General features: G+C 38.4%; 1 pseudogene; it reads right to left on the bottom strand.

Annotated features, from left to right (window-relative positions):
* Positions 1 to 957: 957 nt before the first annotated feature.
* Positions 958 to 14,078, bottom strand: LOC126079427 (olfactory receptor 502-like; annotated as a pseudogene).
* Between the last annotated feature and the right edge of the window lie 3,896 nt (positions 14,079 to 17,974).

The following is a 17,974-nucleotide window of genomic DNA, read 5'->3' on the forward strand; positions in this document are numbered from 1 at the left end:
CATGCCCTGTGTTTCTGTTTAAAAAAGATGCAATTTGTCTTGGAATCATTAAGTAGGGACGGGATACAGAAATAAATGTAGCCGTCATCAGCATATAGAGGTGAATTTAGCCTGTCCAGTGGAGCAGGCACTATTTCCACTGAGAAACAGTCTAGCCTCCTGGCGTTTTATGAGCAGGATGTGGGCCTGATCATAAATTCCTCCAAGAGTTTCTTCCTCAGAAACTCAATGTCATCCAGCTTGCCAGATTCTCCTGGAAATCCTTTTTTGCTTTTGCTTTGCTTAGTCCCTGATGAGTTTGGGAACCCGTTTATTCCCTTAGAGGAAGTCATCTCTTCTGATCTTATTGAGCAATTTACAGGTTAGTCAGGGTGGTCTCATCCTCTTAGACTCTGGGGACCCCTTATATCCAAGGCCACAATCAAAAGCCAGAAACAGAGGCTGAAATTTTCTGAGTCCACAAAGAGTAACCCCCAGCAGATAAGCTTTCTCCAAGCACCATGTCTATAGCAGTTTTACTGTCTGGTTTCATTTTGTTATTTCCCCTCAGAAGGTACTCAGGGAAGGCAAAACTAGGATTATGAAGCTCATCTCAGCATAATCTGCTGTTGAAAATGAACACAGCCTTAAAGGTTTGAAGGTACAATAACCTTGACTTATGACAGAGAATTTCTTTTGAAAAATAAGATATGAATAAAACTTAAAAAGGATTTTCAGCAGATTAAGATTTTTTTCATGTGAACCAATTTGTTTCTTAAATCTGAATTTCATTTAATTTATTAATTTTAACTCATATTGTCTCTGCTTTACTGTCTAAAGATCCACCCCCTCATCTACTCTGAAACCCCATACTGACTAATTATATGCAGATATATTTTGCTTACAGGAAGCAAGTTTCTTTTGGTATTAAATTAATGGTATATTATTGCATCAAACCCTATAAAATAAGAGGCTTTGCTAAGAAAAGACTTTTCTATGAAGCTGTCTCTTAAGAGCAACTTTAATCTCACTATTCCTGAGACTGTAGATGAGGGGGTTCAACATGGGGATCTCCATCATGTAGAACACAGACACCACCTTGTTCTGGTCAGTAGAGTAGTTGGACTTGGGCATCACATAAATGAATGTAATGGTTCCATAGTACAGAGTGACTGCAGTGAGGTGGGAGGTGCAGGGAATCCATGAGACAATGTAGCTGGCATCAAAAAAGATCTGTGATGAAAAAATTGCATTAAAAAAAAAAGCATTAAAGAAGTTATAAATGTCATGGCTCCATATTCATTAACACACATGGAAAGTCATCATAAACAAAGATATCATTCAAGTGTCATTGCATATTAATATGTAATGATTGGTATATATTTTTCTTTGCATGTTGATATGCAATTATATGTATTTATATTTATTTTTATTGGCAAAAATATCAGAAAATTCAACATATGATTATTTTCCTTTTTATATTATATTTTTCCAAAAATGCTTTTGAGGTGGTTTTAAAACTAAAGAAAAAAAATAGGACCTGATTAGAATAACAAAAGAAATGGTGAGTATAATATCAAGAAAAATACAGGTTTGTAAGGAAAGCTTACGAAAAAGCTATCGTTTATTAGAAACTTAGTAAATGATGAGAGTAGGGCTAAGAATTATATATATACATATATACATATTCAAAACCAAAACAACTCCATTGCTGTTGTGTCAATTCTGACTCATAGTGACCCTATAGGACAGAGTAGAATGGCCCCATAGGGTTTCCAAGGAGCAGGTGGTGAATTTGAAGTGTTAACATTTTGACTGGCAGCTGTAGCTCTTAACTACTGCACCACAGTACATAGTTCCATTTTATTTCTATAAAATAATAGTAAGTGCTCTCATTATTATTTTGTAGACAAGGAAACTGAGTGAAAGAGATTATGCAGGTTGCACAAGGTTACATAGCAAATGTGGAGTCAAAATGTGAATGCCAGCTAGTCTGACAATTCTTTAGCAACTATGCTATAAATGAAGTTAAATGATACTTATCTCAGTGTCCAATACACTTGCCAATAGATGGATATTCGATTATCCTTTAAGGATTTTGACAGCTCATATATGAAACTAGTTAATATATTTTACAATGTCTGCGGGTAACTATGGAGCCCTGGTGGTACGGTGGTTAAGAGCTAAGCTGCTAACCAAAACATTGGCAGCCCAAATCTACCAGCTGCATCTCGGTAACCCTATGGGGCAGTTCTACTCTGTCCTATAGCATCACAATGAGTCAGAATCAACTGGGAGGCAATGGGTGTGATTTTTGGTTTAATGGTTCAATAAGATCATCTAAAAAGAATAGAAATGCAATTGCTTTTGATAGTAGTACATGAAGGGAATATCAAACTAGGGATGAACGGAGTCACCTTTTGTAAATCTATTCAATTTATAAATATTTGTAATTAAAATATTATTGTTTTATCAAGTACAGGTAGCCCCGAACTTTGACCGGTTTCCAAAGAAACCGGGTGCTAATCGGTTCTGATGCAGCTCAAATACTCCATTTTTCTTTTCTTTTTTTTAGTTCTCATTTTAGCCTGCTATACAGCAGTGTTTTGAACAGTAAATAACACTGAACGTCTTCGAGTGAACATTGAGAATGAGAACATTAGCAATTATGTGCTGCAACATTGTATATAGGACATGGTACTAACGGTCAGATAAAGAAACCAAAACAGTAACTGAGGAGGGTCCTGAGTGCTGTTCACCTGTAACTCATAAATCGGGGACTGCCTGTAGTTTGAAATATCAATCTAATTACTATGCAAACACTACATGATTGATAATCAGGACATTAGGAAAGCGCATTTATTTGAGCAAATAATCATTTCCTAATGTAATAATATTTTTTTAATTGGAGTGTTGTGGAATGAAATTATGTTCTCTTTACCATAATACAGATGTGCACTGGTCCATGATACATTCTGTGAAATAGGACGTTATGTGATTTGGACGTTATGCTAACACCATACTAAAAACCTTATGGGAGCCTGCTTCTCGTCCTTGTCACTGTCATTGTCACCGCTGGAACTGCAGGCAGAGACCAGTGGAACCTGTGGTGGTAGGATCCGATCCAAGGGAAGTGAATTAGTTTAGAGGGGAGAGGGCAGAGGCGCCCAGCCTCAGCCTCTGTTCTACAAACCTGAATAGCAGGAGCAGCCCGGGCCCCACACCACCAGCCTCAGCCACCACCTGACAAAACTCAACAGCCCATGCCCAGAGCCATGTCCTCTGACTCACCTACCTGTATCCCACTTGTGGCCCGGTGCTCCAAGAGTCTGGATTTGGGGTCTTTAAAACCATTAAAAAAATAATAGTAGAACTCATTGCGGGCAAGTCAATTCCTACTCATAGTGAGCCTACAGGACAGGAGAACTGCCCTATAGGGTTTCCAAGGAGCAGCTGGTGGATTTGAACTGCCTGCGTTTTGATTAGCAGCCAGCTCTTAACCAATGGGTCACCAGAGCTGCATTAAAGCTATGAAGGGGAAATAAATTAAAGGAGATCTGCTTTCCATTAAAATAAATAAATAAATAAATAAAACTTCATGGGACCATGGACTATATGGTATCAAGTGTCTTAAGCCACACATGCGTGTGTACAGCTGAATAAAGTATAACCAAAAAATTTAATAAGTTTACCCAGGATCACCCAACTAGTGGCTAGGTTTGCTCACATCTCCAAGTTTTCCAACTTTATATTCTGAGCTTTGTCCACTATTAAAAACATTCAGACCCATAAGCAAATTAAGTTTTTCTGCCAAGCTATTTAAAAACAATAAATATCCAATGCATCTTAGAATCCACTCCATGGCAGTGGTTTTGTTTTTGTTTTTTAAATGCCTAAATATCTTGTTTAGATAATGTTGAATGATGGTATGACTTTCTGGTCATATGGAATCCTGGATTATTCCTTTTTTTTCACATGAAACTGTGGAAACAGAGTAATTCAGCCAGAGATTCTTACTGGCTGGTTGATTGCTTGATTACATATGCCTTGTTTCCCACCCCTGGCTTGTGAGCGCAGACTGCATTAGAGAGTAATGTGTTCTCAGGCGGTAAATGAAAATCAATACTTCAGATTCATTCACACACACACACAAACACACACACACAAGATTATGTCTTGGAAAAGAACTCACTCATCTTTAGTAACAAGTATAAAGTCACCGTGGTTACATAGATTATCATTTATTATTGTTTGCCTTTGGGGATAAATCTCTGAAGATACTAGAGATTCAAATGTGAATTTAAAAGCACCCTGGAGCATCACCACGTCCTGGAGCGCACATTGAGCAGTTGCGGTCCTCACAGGATTCTGCAGATTCTCCAGTGGTCAATGTATTCTTTTGTTTCTCCATAGATGTTCATGCAGAGGTCTATAACTTTCATTTAATAATTATTGAGGAGTGTAATATAAATTGACTTAGGGCGTCTATGAGTCAGAATCGACTCTGTGGCAACTGGTTTGGTTTTGGTTTTACATGTAAATATTGGTTCCACGTTAACTTTGACATTTCTGATTAAGGGATACTCAGTGCTAAACTACAGATATAAAAAGTAAGCTTAGCTTTATCCATTCTGTGTTGTTCATTGATAAACATTTTTTACTGATATTTATAAGACAAGTCATTAAGTACCTTGGGGAACATGAGGTGGAACTTTATCCAAAGTTGAATTTTAAATAACAAGAATTTTTAAGACATGCACGTTAATAACTACAGTAAAAGTTAGAAAACACACATCTTGAAAATTGTATACAGAGCTAAAGCATAAAAAGAGGCTTGGAGGAATTCTAGATAAGAAATAGTCTTTCACTCACTGTCAATGCCTCACAGGGTTGCCTCCTGAAGAGTAACTTACAGTATAGGGAGGATAGTCGTGGTAAACAGGTGCTGTCAATCTGAAGACAGAAATCTTATCCTAGTCCTTTTGCTAATCCTAATTTTAGAAAGTCTTAAGTCCCTCCCTGAAGAATGAGTGAAGTAGGGTATTCTTCCAACAAAATAAGAACCAGCATTCATCCAGCTTATTTTGTGCTAAAAACTATGCTTAACATTTTACATAAGTTCAAATTCTCACAATTAAACCATTTCATGAGGTTACCTACTTTTATTTTCCTTATTTTTCACATAAGAAAATCGAGAATGAGGAGTTTAAGCAACTTGTGCTAGTGGGTGAAATAAAATTGTTCTTGATATTAGTACATCACAGGAATTTCAGATTAGGGAAGAGTCACCTTTTATAAATTTATTAAATATTTTTAGTTAAAACGTTTTTGTTTTAGGAAGGAGTGGGAAATATCACTCGAATCACCATACAAAACCCTGGTACCCAGGATGTAATTAAAGTACAATTATCCAAACAAATCAAATCATTTTCTACTGTAACAATGTTTTCTAATTGGAATATTGTAGAATGAAATAATATTATTACTGACATAATATACAGCTGAATAAAGTATAGCCTCACAAGTTAAGAAATTTAGCCAGGATCACCCAGCTAGTGGCCATGTTGACCCTCATCTGCACATTTTCTGGCTTTTTATCCTGGGCTTTGTCCATTGTGTCTTGTTGACTGTGATCCTTGAGCACTTAGACCCATAAATAAAGGAAATATTTCGCAAAGATGTTTAAAATAATAAATCCTGAAAGAATCTAGAAACTAATGAATTCATTAGTGTCGTGGCTGAATGTCATGTGTAGGTAGTGCTAAAGATTATATGAGTTTCTGGACTCATGGGTGGATAAATAAAGAGTCCTGGTAATTTGAATTAAGCTCATTTTTTTCGAACTAACCTGTTGGGAAACTTAAGTGAATTCAAGGTTACTTGCTAGCTGACTGCTTGATTACATCTGCCTGGTTACCTAACTATGGCCTCTGAGTATAGACACAACCTTAGCAAAGTGTGTTCAAATGGTAAATTATAATCGACACATCAGATTCCCTTACAAATGCTGGAATCTTACCTCTTTAATTAACTCATTCATCTTTCAGTAATAAATCCAAAGTCACTGTATTTATATAGCAGCCATGCTATCTTTCTGTTATTGTTTGCTTTTGGGGACAAATCACTGAAGATTCAAATGTGAACTCAAAAGCATCAAAGATCATTATCACATTCTCCAGTGGAAACTGAATAGTTCAAATCACACAAACACAACTAGCCTTAAGGGTTCTGTCAATTCTCAAGTGGCCTACTTATTTTTTTATTTTTGTTTCTATGTAGGTGTTGATACACTTTCATTTGACAATTATTGGGGTATAATAAAATAAATTTCTCATAACTAAATATTAGTTTTTAATTTACTTTGATATTTCGTGTAAGGAATACTAAATTTCATATATAAAAGGTAACGTTATCTTCATTCATTCAGCTTGTTCATTTTGTAAGTATTTGATAGTGAGATTAAGAAAGTCTGTTCGATACCTTGGGGAATATGACCGTGTAAAGCCGAATTTTTAATAACAAAATTACTTAAGACATATACATATTTTTTCTAGGAAAAGTTTTAAAATAAGTACCTTAAAAGTTGTATACATTGAGAAGTATGAAGTAAAAAAAGTTATGAATGATTTCCAAATAAGACAGTCTTTCATCCTATATGCCTCAAAGGGATGACTACTGGTTTGTGGCTTATGTGACTAGGGAGATGACGGTAGAAGCAAGTATCTTCAACTGAAAGACTCAATTCTCTTGCTAATCGGCAATTTATAAAGTCCTCCCGATGTTCCCCTTGGTGGAAGTGGGGAAGTGGCTCGTAACAAAAATACTGACCCGGCACCCCCATCCTACACAAATACCAGTAAGCAACTAGACAGCAACTGACAACAACAATGACTAATGATGTTGAGCATCTTTTCACGTGTTTTTAAGCCATTTGAGTGTCCTCTTCAGTCATCCTTTTGCTGTCATATATGATAATCCATCATTAAGAAGTACATCTTATAGCTGTGCTGCTATATTTTCTTATAAGAATTTTATGCTTTCATGTTTCGGTTCTTCATCTCTTTTAATTTTTTTTTGTATACTATGAGGCATGGACTCTGACTCATTTTTCTATACATGAAAATCCAATTTTTCCATCACAATTTATTGAAGAGGCTTCTTTCCCTACTAAATAGACCTAGCACCCTTGTCAAAAATCAGTTGATCCTGAATGTATGATTTTATTCCTGGACTCTCAATGCTGTTCCATGGATCTATATGTCTATTATTATACCAGTGCCAGGTTGTTTTAATTACTGTGGCTTTATAGTATTTTTGAAATCAGGAAGCCTGAGTCCTCCAACTTTGTTCTTCTTCAAGGTTGCTTTTGCTGTTTGGGGTTCCTTCTCCTACTATATAAATTTGAGAATTGATTTTCCATTCCTGCAAAAAAAAAAAAAAAAGGCTGTTGGGATTTTGATGGGGATTGCTGTAGGGTAATGCTATTCAGCTATAGGCATGCCCTCCCTAATGGAATCAGCTTCGAAGCATGCTGCAGATGAATTCGGAATGAACTTGGGCTAAGGTACAAGGCCAGGAGTGGCATCACTGGGCCAGCGGCCAAGGCCAAAGAATGCCTTAGCAACAAAAAGGAAAACATCTGGGCCTGGACATGAAGTCGCTGGGAACACTGACTGCCCAAGGATGTGGGAGAAAGCAATGAGCCCTGGTCCCAGTTTGAATGGTATATAAGCTCGGGTCCCTTGCTAGGTGGTTGGGGAAAATACTCCTGCCAGCCGCCACTGGAGAGAAGCTGATTGCCCGTGTCAGTAAGTTTCCGTTAATAAACTCATGAATCTGGGTAAGGCTATGTGTCAGTTCTTCAGATTATCTGCCACAACGCACAGTGAGCGCCTTTCCTTGCTGGGGCTGTCCCCTGATAATTGCATTGAATTTGTAGATTGCTTTGGGTAGTATTGACATGTTAGCTATGTTAAGCCTTCCAATCCATGAACACAGAATGTCCTTTCATTTATTAAGGTATCCTTTAATTTCTTTTAGTAATGTTTTATAGTATTTTATGTACAAGTCTTATACCTTCTGCTATGAGGTAGCAATACTACTGAACCTTGTTTAATGTCAGGGAGAATAAGAATCAGCATCAGCACGAAGCTGATTCATGTAGGTTGAGGTCAGACATACTTGCACTCTGCAAAGTTTTTACTAATTCTGACACCAGCTGTCCTCCCCACTTCACTTTCTACTTCTCTGCTGGGTTTGATAATTTGTTGCATTGGCCACACACAACTCACAGGCCATATTCACAGTTACATGGTTCATTAAGGAAGTAACTTGGGATCAGGATTAACTTGGAAGCGTCACGGTAAAACACCAGATTTACACTCTGCTAGTTGGAATTGACTCAATGGCAATGGGTGTTTTTTTTTTTTTTGAGAAATAAAAACAAAGAGCTTTACTTAAGGATAAAACATTTCAGAAAATGAGCAAACGCACAAGCACCCAGGCAAGATGCTGCAGTGTGTTCCGAATTGCAGGGAGAACAGTGAGGTTTTATCAGGCGGAGCAAACAAAGGGCTGCAGACATAGGGGTGGAGGGAAGGAGGATAACATGGCAAAAAATTACAATAAGTTTCTTAAACTACATGCTTTCGTAACATTAATCTCTAACCTCTGTAACATGTTTGGCCAAGATATTCTTAACATCAGTAAGTCTATTTGCTGTATTCTGAGATTGTTACATCCTGAGATTTGTTGAACAAGGCATTCTGTTGGGAATCACATTAATTACAGAGCTACATGTGCCCTTCCCTCTTCCTAAGGTAACCGGCTTATGACTTCACCTAGTTACTGGTTTACAAAGAGTTAGCAGAAACAGAGCAGGAGGTTCTAGTAAGTGAAAATGGAGTTTAAGACTTGGTTAATTGATATTTACCTCTACGTCACGGAGTTAAAAGACATTTATAGGTTTCATCTTAACATTACCAATTCTGTTTCCTATCTTCCATGGACATGCTTGAGATAGGCATTCTTTTAAGACCAAAATGAATAAACATTATGAATAAACACCTTTAACAAACATTTCCTCTTCAGAGCCAGAAATCCTGACTCTTGCTCCCTTTGTGTTACAGTTAAATTTTGACAAAAAGGTAATTTTTTTTCCTAGTACAGTAGGAGTAAAGATTTCGGTTTAATTCAGAATGGAGTTTTAATTTAGGCCTGAAGTCATCCATTTCATTTATGCCAGTATCTCAGTTTTGAAGTCCACATACAGAGAAGTAACAAGAATAACTCAGGATATACTTCTTCAACCAGGACATCTTTTTCTTGGCCACTGCTGCCAGGCCCTCACTCTCAGGGCTTGGGCTTGGCCTCTACGTCTGCCCCTGTTGGCCTGGCCTCTGTCCCCACCTGGTCCTGACCTCTGCCCCTGCTCATGACTGGCCTGGAGGTTATTAGCTCCACCAACAAGTGCTTGGAGGCACCCCACTACAGTAGCAAGCCTCGTACATAAAGGCCCTAAGTTCTCTTTTTCCATGGGTCCGCAAGTGCACTGTAGCCACTTCCCTCCATGGGCCAGGAAGCCACACCGTCATCCTACACTGGGCTTCAGTGTTACAGCTCAGTCTTCTCGGTTTAGGATGTTCTCAGCACAGGAACCCCAGGTCCAAAAGACACAGTCCACTTGAGGCTTTCTTGATGGTAGTGAGGTACCCCCTCAACCAAGTGGCTCAATCTTATTGGGCAGATTTTATACACCATCTTTGCATAATAACTGACCAATCCCCTCACTGGACTAAAGTGACCAATCCCCCTCAAATGGCTCCATCATCTATTTGCATAACTGACATTTTCTATTGGCAGGGACTGGCTTCTTCCCCAGGTAACTGTAACAAGGGAAATTGTAACTGTTTCTCCAGGTCCAGAGAAAAATCTCCAAAGCCGATTCTTCCTCCCTCTTATACAGAAGCAAGGCAAAAAAAAAAAAAAAAAAAAATTCAGAAGCAAGGCAAAAGGCTACACAAAAAACCTCATTTCCCTTATCGTCATATCTTCTTTGTTTTTACTATGAAAGGGTGTTGAATTTTGTCAAATGCCTTTTTATTTTGATTGAGGTGAACAAGTGGTCCTTTCCTGTGTTCTATTAGTTTGCTGTATTACACTGATTGATTTTCTAATGTTGAACCACCCTTGCATTCCTGAGATAAATCTCACTTGATTATGCTGTATAATCCTTTGATATGTTTTTTGATTTGGTTGCTAGTATTTCGTTGAGTTGATTGTATTTAAGTTTGTTTTAATTCTTTGTGCTTAGCAGTATTATACTCTCTGCCTGTTAATTCCCATATCTTAGTGATTCTGTTTCTATGGTGTGTTGTTCCCACTGCTTCCCATATTTAGTGTCTTGTCTCTTTTTTTGTGGCACATTATTTTTCACTCTTCGATGGTCATAATTGTTGGCAGGAAAAATAAAGGCTTAGAAGGAAGACCTTTCTCCAGGTAGGCTGTTCATGTATTTATTCAAGTCACTGGGTCTTAGACCACCTTAACCCAAGTTCCAGGCTTGACTTTCCCTAGATTTCCAGGGCTCCAAATCTGTACAAAGGCTTGTTTACTTCATGTTTCTCCCTACCATCGTGGTGTATATGAGGTGTAAGAACTAGATATCTCACCTGTACACGCCATAGGCTTTGACTTCTGACTCTCTCACTCCAAAAGAACACTAAATGCACAGCCCCAGTTCTTAGCTTTTTCTTCTACCTGTCAAATCTCCTCACTGAAAAGCATTTCTGAGTGCTGAACTTACCTCTCTGGGTAATCACAGTTTTTTTTGGTTCTCACTTATTATCCTTTAAACTCTAATGTGATTTTATGATATATTTAATATTTCATCAAGTTATATTTAGCTTGTGTTCATCATGAGAGTTGATTTCAATTGCCAAGCCTCCCATTGCTGGAACAGAAGCCTCAAAGGTCAATTCTATGCGTGTACACAGGCAACACCACAGCTGGCATGAAGTGTCCTCACCTACTTTGGTCCTTTGTTCAGATGTTACCTACTCAGCGAGGTCTACACTGACATGTCAGTCTCCCTTACTCTGCTTTGCTTTTTCTTTCTCCACAGCACTCACCAACTTCTAATAGTCTATGTCACATACTTGTTAGTTTTGTTGTCTGTCTCCTCTTGTAGAAGATTAATTCCAGGAAGGCAGACACCTTTGTCTGTCACTTATACTTCCAATAGCCTACACAGTACCAGAGATATTAGAAGCACTCAGTATAAATTTTTAAAGAATAAAATGATGAATGCCCTATGATGATTAATTTTAAATCAACACGAATAGGCTATGGTGCCTAGTTGTTTGGACAAACACTAGTCTAGATGTTGCTATAAAGGTAATCACGTGTGATTAACATTACATCAATTAACCTAGAAGTAAGCAGATTTCCCTCCATAATGTGGATGTGTTTCATCCAAACTGTTGAAAGCCTTACGAGCAAAATATGGTTCCCTGAAGAAGAAGGATTCAGGTTCAACACTGTTAATAGATGTTGCTGGAATTTCCAGCTCTTTACCTGACATATGGATTTTGGATTTCCTAGCCTGTGTAATCTTGTGAGCCAATTTCTCAAATTCAGTCTCTCTCTTTCTGGTTGCGCAGTGGTTAAGCACTCAGCTACTAACCAAATTGTTGGCAGTGGGAACTCACCAGCCACGAAGCAGGAGAGAGATGTGGCAGTCCACTTCCATAAAGATTACAGGCCTTGGAAACTCTATGGGGCTGTTCAGTTGAAATCAACTGGACCACAAAGATGTTATTTACATATATTCCCTGCCCTCGGTGGCCCAGTTTTTTTTCAGCTAGTAACCTAAAGGTTGACAGTTCCAACCCACCCACAATGCTGTGGATGAAGACCTGGCAATCTGCTTCCATAAAGATTACAGCCAAGAAAACCATATGGAGTGTTTCTAGTCTATAACACATGCATTACCATGAGTCTCAATCAATTGACAGCAACAGATTTAGCTCCCATAATCACGTGAGCCAATTCCTCTAGAAAAATCCCTCTCTCTCTTTAGCTCTGTTCACCATGAGAGATGCTTAAAATGACCAAACCTGCAATTGCTGGAGCGGAAGACTCAAATGTATGTTCTCTCCTTTTCTCTCTCTACTGGTTCTGTTACTCTAGAGAACCCTGAATAAGACATACTGTGTGTTTCTGTTTACAAAAAGATGCAATTTGTGTCTGAATCCTTAAGTGAGGACAGGAAACAGAAATAAACATAGAAGTCATCAGCATATAGAGGTTAATTTAGCCTATCCAGAGGGGCAGGAACTATTTTAGCTGAGAAACAGTCCAGGCTCCTGGAGTTCTATGAGCAGAATGTGGGCCTGATCATAAATTCCTCCAAGATTTTCTTCCTCACAGACTCAATGTCATCCAGCTTGATGGATTCTCCTAGAAATCCTTTTTTGCTTTTGCTCTGCTCAGTTCCCGATGAGTTTGGGAACCCTGTTTATTACCTCAGAAGAAGTCATCTCTTCTAATCTGTTAGAGCAATTCACCGATTAGTCGGGGTGGTCTCATCCTCATCCCCTCTGGGGACCCCTTATATCCAAGGCCAGAGTCAGAACCCAGAAGCACAGGCTAGAATTTTAAGAGTCCATGTAGACCAACCCCAGCAGATAAGCTTTCTCCAAGCACCATGTCTATAGCAGTTTTACTGTCTGGTTCCACTTTGTTATTTCCCCTCAGAAGGTACTCAGTCAAGGCAAATCTAGGATTATCGGGCTCATCTCAGCATAATCTGCTGTTGAAAATGAAGACAGTCTTAAAGTTTGGACGTACAATAACCTTGACTCAGGACATAGAATTGCTTTTGTAAAGTGACATATGAATAAAATGTAAAAAGGATTTTCAGCAGATTAAGATTTTCTTCATGTGGACCAATTTGTAATTCTTAATTTTAAATTTAATTTATTAAAGTTAACTCACTATTGTCTCTGATTTTCTGTCTGAAGTTCCACCCTTACGTATACTGTGAAGCCTCATACTGGCTAATTATATACAGGTATATATTTTGCTCACAGGAACCAAATTTCTTTTAATATTACATTAATAGTATATTATTGCATCAAACCCTACAAAATAAAAGGTTTTGTTAAGAAAATATTTTTCTACCAAGCTGCCTCTTGAGAGTAGCCTTAATCTCATTATTCCTGAGACTGTAGCTGAGGGGGTTCAACATGGGGATCACCACTGTGCAGAATACAGACACCACCTTGTTCTGGTCAGTAGAGTAGCTGGACTTGGGCATCACATAAATGAATGCAGCGGTCCCATAGAACAGAATGACTGCAGTGAGAGGTGCAGATGGACAAGGCCTTGTGGTGGTCTTGAGTGGAGCACATCTTCAGGATGGGGATGAGTATGTACACGTAGGAGACAGCTATGACAATCGTTGTGACCACAATGATGGAGCCACCAGAAAATGAGTGGACCACTGTAGGGATACTGACATCAGAACAGGAAAGTTCAACTAAAGGAGCAAAATCACAGAAGAAATGATTGACTCGATTAGGTTCACAAAAGAATAAAGACAAGAAGGAAATGGTAAAGGAGGAAGCATTGAGAAAACCACCTACATAAGCCACAGAGAATAGCTGGACACAGACTTCTGTGGACATTTTAGTTGAATAAACAGTGGGTTACAGATTGCTACAAAGCGATCATAGGCCATGGCAGCCAGAAGAAAACACTCAGTGGCCCAAAGAAAGCAGCTGATCCAAGTTGGATCACACATCCAAGATAGGAGATTGTATTCCTCTCCACGATGAAGTTTACAAGCATATTGGGTGTGACAGAGGATGAAAAGCCTATGTCAGTCAAAGCCAAGTGGCTCAGGAAAAAATACATAGGGTGATGGAGCTGAGGAGAGATTCTGATCAGAATGATTGTGCTGAGATTGCCAGATATGGTCACCAGATAGATGCATAGGATGACCATGAAGAGGTGACCCGAAGGGTAGGATCTTCTGTTAAGACCAATAAAATGAACTCTGTCACTGCAGTGTGGTTCCCATCCACCAGGGAATCCATGAGACAATGTAGCTGGCATCAAAAAAGATATGATGAAAAAATTGCGTTAAAGAAGTTATAAATTTCATGGCTCCATTTTCATTAATACACATATGGAAAGTCATTATACATAAAGATATCATTCAAGTGGCATTGCATATTAATTAATATGTAATCACATATATTTGTCTTTACATGTCGATATGCACTTACATATGTGTATGTATATATACTTGTTGAGAACACCAGTAAATTCAACATATGATTTTCCTTTTTATATTATATTTTTCCAAAAATACATTCAAAGTGTTTTTAAAGCTAAATAATTAAAAAAAAAAAAAGAAACTGATTAGAATAACAAAAAGGAACGGTGAATACAATACCAAGAAAAATACAGGATTTTAAACAAATTTTTGATAAAAAGCCATCATTTATTACAAGCTTAGTAAATGATAAGAATATGGCTGAGAATTATATACATATATATAATATCTGAAACTAAAGCAAACCTGTTGCTATTGAGTTGATTCTGACTTATAGTGACCTTATAGAACAGAGTAGAACTGCCCATAGGGTTTTCAAGGAGCAGGTGGTAGATTTGAACTCTCAGCCTCTTGGGTAGCAGCTGTAGCTCTTAACCACTGCACCACCATACATAGTTCCATTTTATTTCTTACAAAATAAAAGTAAGTGCTCTCATTATTATTTTGTAGATGAAGAAACCAGGTGAAAGAGATTATGTAGCTTGCACAAGGTTACATAGGAAGTGTGGAGTTGAAATGTGAATGCCAGAAGTCTGACATTTCTTTAGTAACTATGCTATAAATGTAGTTAAATAATAATAATACCTCAATATCCAATATACTTGCCAATAGGTGGATATTAGATTATCCTTTAAGCTTTCTGACAGCTAATATATGAGAGAGGAGACTAGTTAATTATATATTTCACAATGTCTGTGGGTCACTATGGAGCCCTGGTGGTGCTGTGGTTGAGAGCTGGGCTGCTAACCAAAAGGTTGGGAGTTCAGATCTACCACCTGCTTCTCGGTAACCGTATGGGGCAGCTTTCCTCTGTCCTGTAGGGTCACTATGAGTCAGAATTGACTCAGTGACAATGGGTTTGATTTTGGGTTTATTGGTTAAATAAGATCATCTAAAAAGAATAGAAATGCAATTGCTTTTGATAATAGTTCCAGAAGGGAATTTCAGATCAGGGATGAATGGAGCCACCTTTGTAAATTTAATCAATTTGTAAACATTTGTAATTAAAATATTGTTGTTTTGTCAAGTACAGGTAGTCCCCAACTTTGACTGGTTTCCATTGTGAGAGCCCTGTGTAAATCGGTTCTGACGCAAGTCAAATGTCTCATTTTTTTTTCTAAGTTTTCTTAGCCTGTTATACAGCAGTGTTTGAACAGTAAATCCTAACGTTGAACATCTTTGAGTGAGCATTTGAGAATGATAACAGCAGTCTATTATGCACTGCCACAGTGTATCTAGGACATATTACTAACGGTAAGATAAAGAAAACAAAAACAGTAACAGAGGGTCCTGAGTGTGGTTCATCTGTAACTCATGAATCGGGGACTACCTCTAGTTTGAAATATCAATCTAATTGCTATGCCGAACACTATATGAGTGGTAATCAGGACATTAGCAAAGTACATTTATTCAAGCAAATAAAATCATTTCCTGCTGTAATAATGTTTTCTAACTGGAGCATTTTAGAATAAAATTATATTGTTTTTAAAATAATACAGATATGCATTGGTCCATGATATATTCTGTGAAATAGGATGTTATGTGATTTGGATGTTATGCTAATACCATATTTAAAAAAATTATGGAAGCCAGCTTCCAGTCGTCCTTGTCACTGCTATTGCCACTAATGCTTCTGCTGGAACAGCAGGCAGAGGCTAGTGGAACAGGTGGTGGTAGGAGCAGAGTCAGAGGAAGTGAGGAAGTCAGGTGGCAGAGGGCAGAGCACCCCCAGCCCGACCCCATGGTCTGCCAGCCTGAACTGCAGGAGCAGCCAGAGCCCCTGCGGCCCCAGCCTCAGCCACCGCCTGACAAAACCCAAGAGCCCATGCCCAGAGTCAAGTCCTCTGACTCACCTGCCTGTATCCAACTCATTGTCCGGTGCCGCAACAGTCTGAGTTTGGGGCCTTAAAACCATTAAAAAAAAAAAAAAAATTAGGGGCATGTCATTTCCAACTCATAGTGACCCTATAGAACAGAGTAGAACTGCCCTATAGGCTTTCCAAGGAGCAGCTGGTAGATTTGAACTGCTGATGTTTTGGTTAGCAGCTGAGCTATTAACCACTGGGCAACCAGAGCTCCATAAAAGCCACTAGCAGAAAATAAATAAGAGGAGAGCTGCTTTCCATTAAAAAAAAAAAAAAAAAAAAATTCACGGGACCATGGACTATATGCTGTCCAGTGTTTTAAGCCACACATGCCTGTGTACAGCTGAATAAAGTGTAACCAAAAAATTCTAAAAGTTTGCACAGGATCACCCCTGTAGTGGCTATGTTGGCGCACACCTCCAAGTATTCCAGCTTTACGTTCTGAGCTTGTTCCTTGTTAAAAGCATTCAGACCCATAAGCAAAGTACCTTTTTCTGCCAAGCTATTTACTAACAATAAATACCCAATGCATCTTGGAATCCACTGGATGGCAGTGGTTTTTTTTTTCGTTTGTTTTCATTTTCATGTTTTTAAATGGCTAAATACCTTGTTTAGACAGCATTGAACGATTGTATAAGTTTCTGGTCACATGCAATCCTGGTAACGTGGATTATCCATTTTTATTCACGTGAAAGTGATTGTGAACACAGAGCAATTCAGCCAGAGATTCTTACTGGCTGGTTGATTGCTTGATTACATATGCCCCCTTTGCCGTCCTTGACCTGTGAGTACAGACAGCCTTAGAGAGCGATGTTCCTCAGATGGTAAATGAAATCAATACTTCAGATTCATTCACACACACACACACACAAGCTTACCTCTTGGAGTAAAAACTCACTCATCTTTGGTAACAATTCTAAAGTCACCGTGGTTACATGAATCATCATTTACTATCGCTTGCCTTTGGGGATAAATCTCTGAAGACTCTGGAGACCCAGATGTGAATTCCGAAGCCCCACGGAGCGTTATCACAGTCTGGAGGGCACACTGAGCAGCTGCCGGCCACACAGAACCAGAACTAAACCCACTGCCGCCCAGGGTTTTCTGACTCATAACGACCCTGTAGGACAGGGCAGAACTTCCCCACAGAGTTTCCAAGGAGCACCTGGCGGGTTCAAACTGCTGACCCTTTGGTTAGCAGCCATAGCGCTTAACAACTGCGCCACCACGCTTTCCGCCCAGGATTCTGTAAATTCTCAAGTGCTCAGTTTATTCTTTTGTTTGTCCATAGATGTTCATGCACAGTTCTATAACTGTCATTTAATAATTATTGAGGAGTAGAGTGTAAATTGTCTTAGGGTCTCCATGAGTCAGAGTCGAATCTATGGCAACTAGTTTAGTTTCACTTTTCTACCAAAATATTGGTTCCAGGTTTACTTTGATATTTCTGATTAAGGGATACTCAGTGCTAAACTACAGAAATAAAAAGGTAGTCTTAGCTTTATCCATTCTGTATTTTTCACTGATAAACATTTTTTACTGGTATTTACAAGATAAGTCATTAAGTACCTTGGGGAATATGAGACGGAACTTTATGTAAAGTTGAATTTTAAATAACAAGAATTATTAAGACATGTACATTAATTATTATAGCAAAAGTGACAAAATACACACCTTGAAAATTGTATAAGATAGAAAGTTAAAGTATAAAAAGAGGCTTGGAGAAATTCCAGACAAGAAATACTCTTTCACTCACTGTCAGTGCTTCAACATGTTGCCTCCTGAGGAG

This window comes from Elephas maximus, chromosome 7 (genome assembly GCF_024166365.1).
Source record: "Elephas maximus indicus isolate mEleMax1 chromosome 7, mEleMax1 primary haplotype, whole genome shotgun sequence".
NCBI lineage: Eukaryota > Metazoa > Chordata > Mammalia > Proboscidea > Elephantidae > Elephas > Elephas maximus.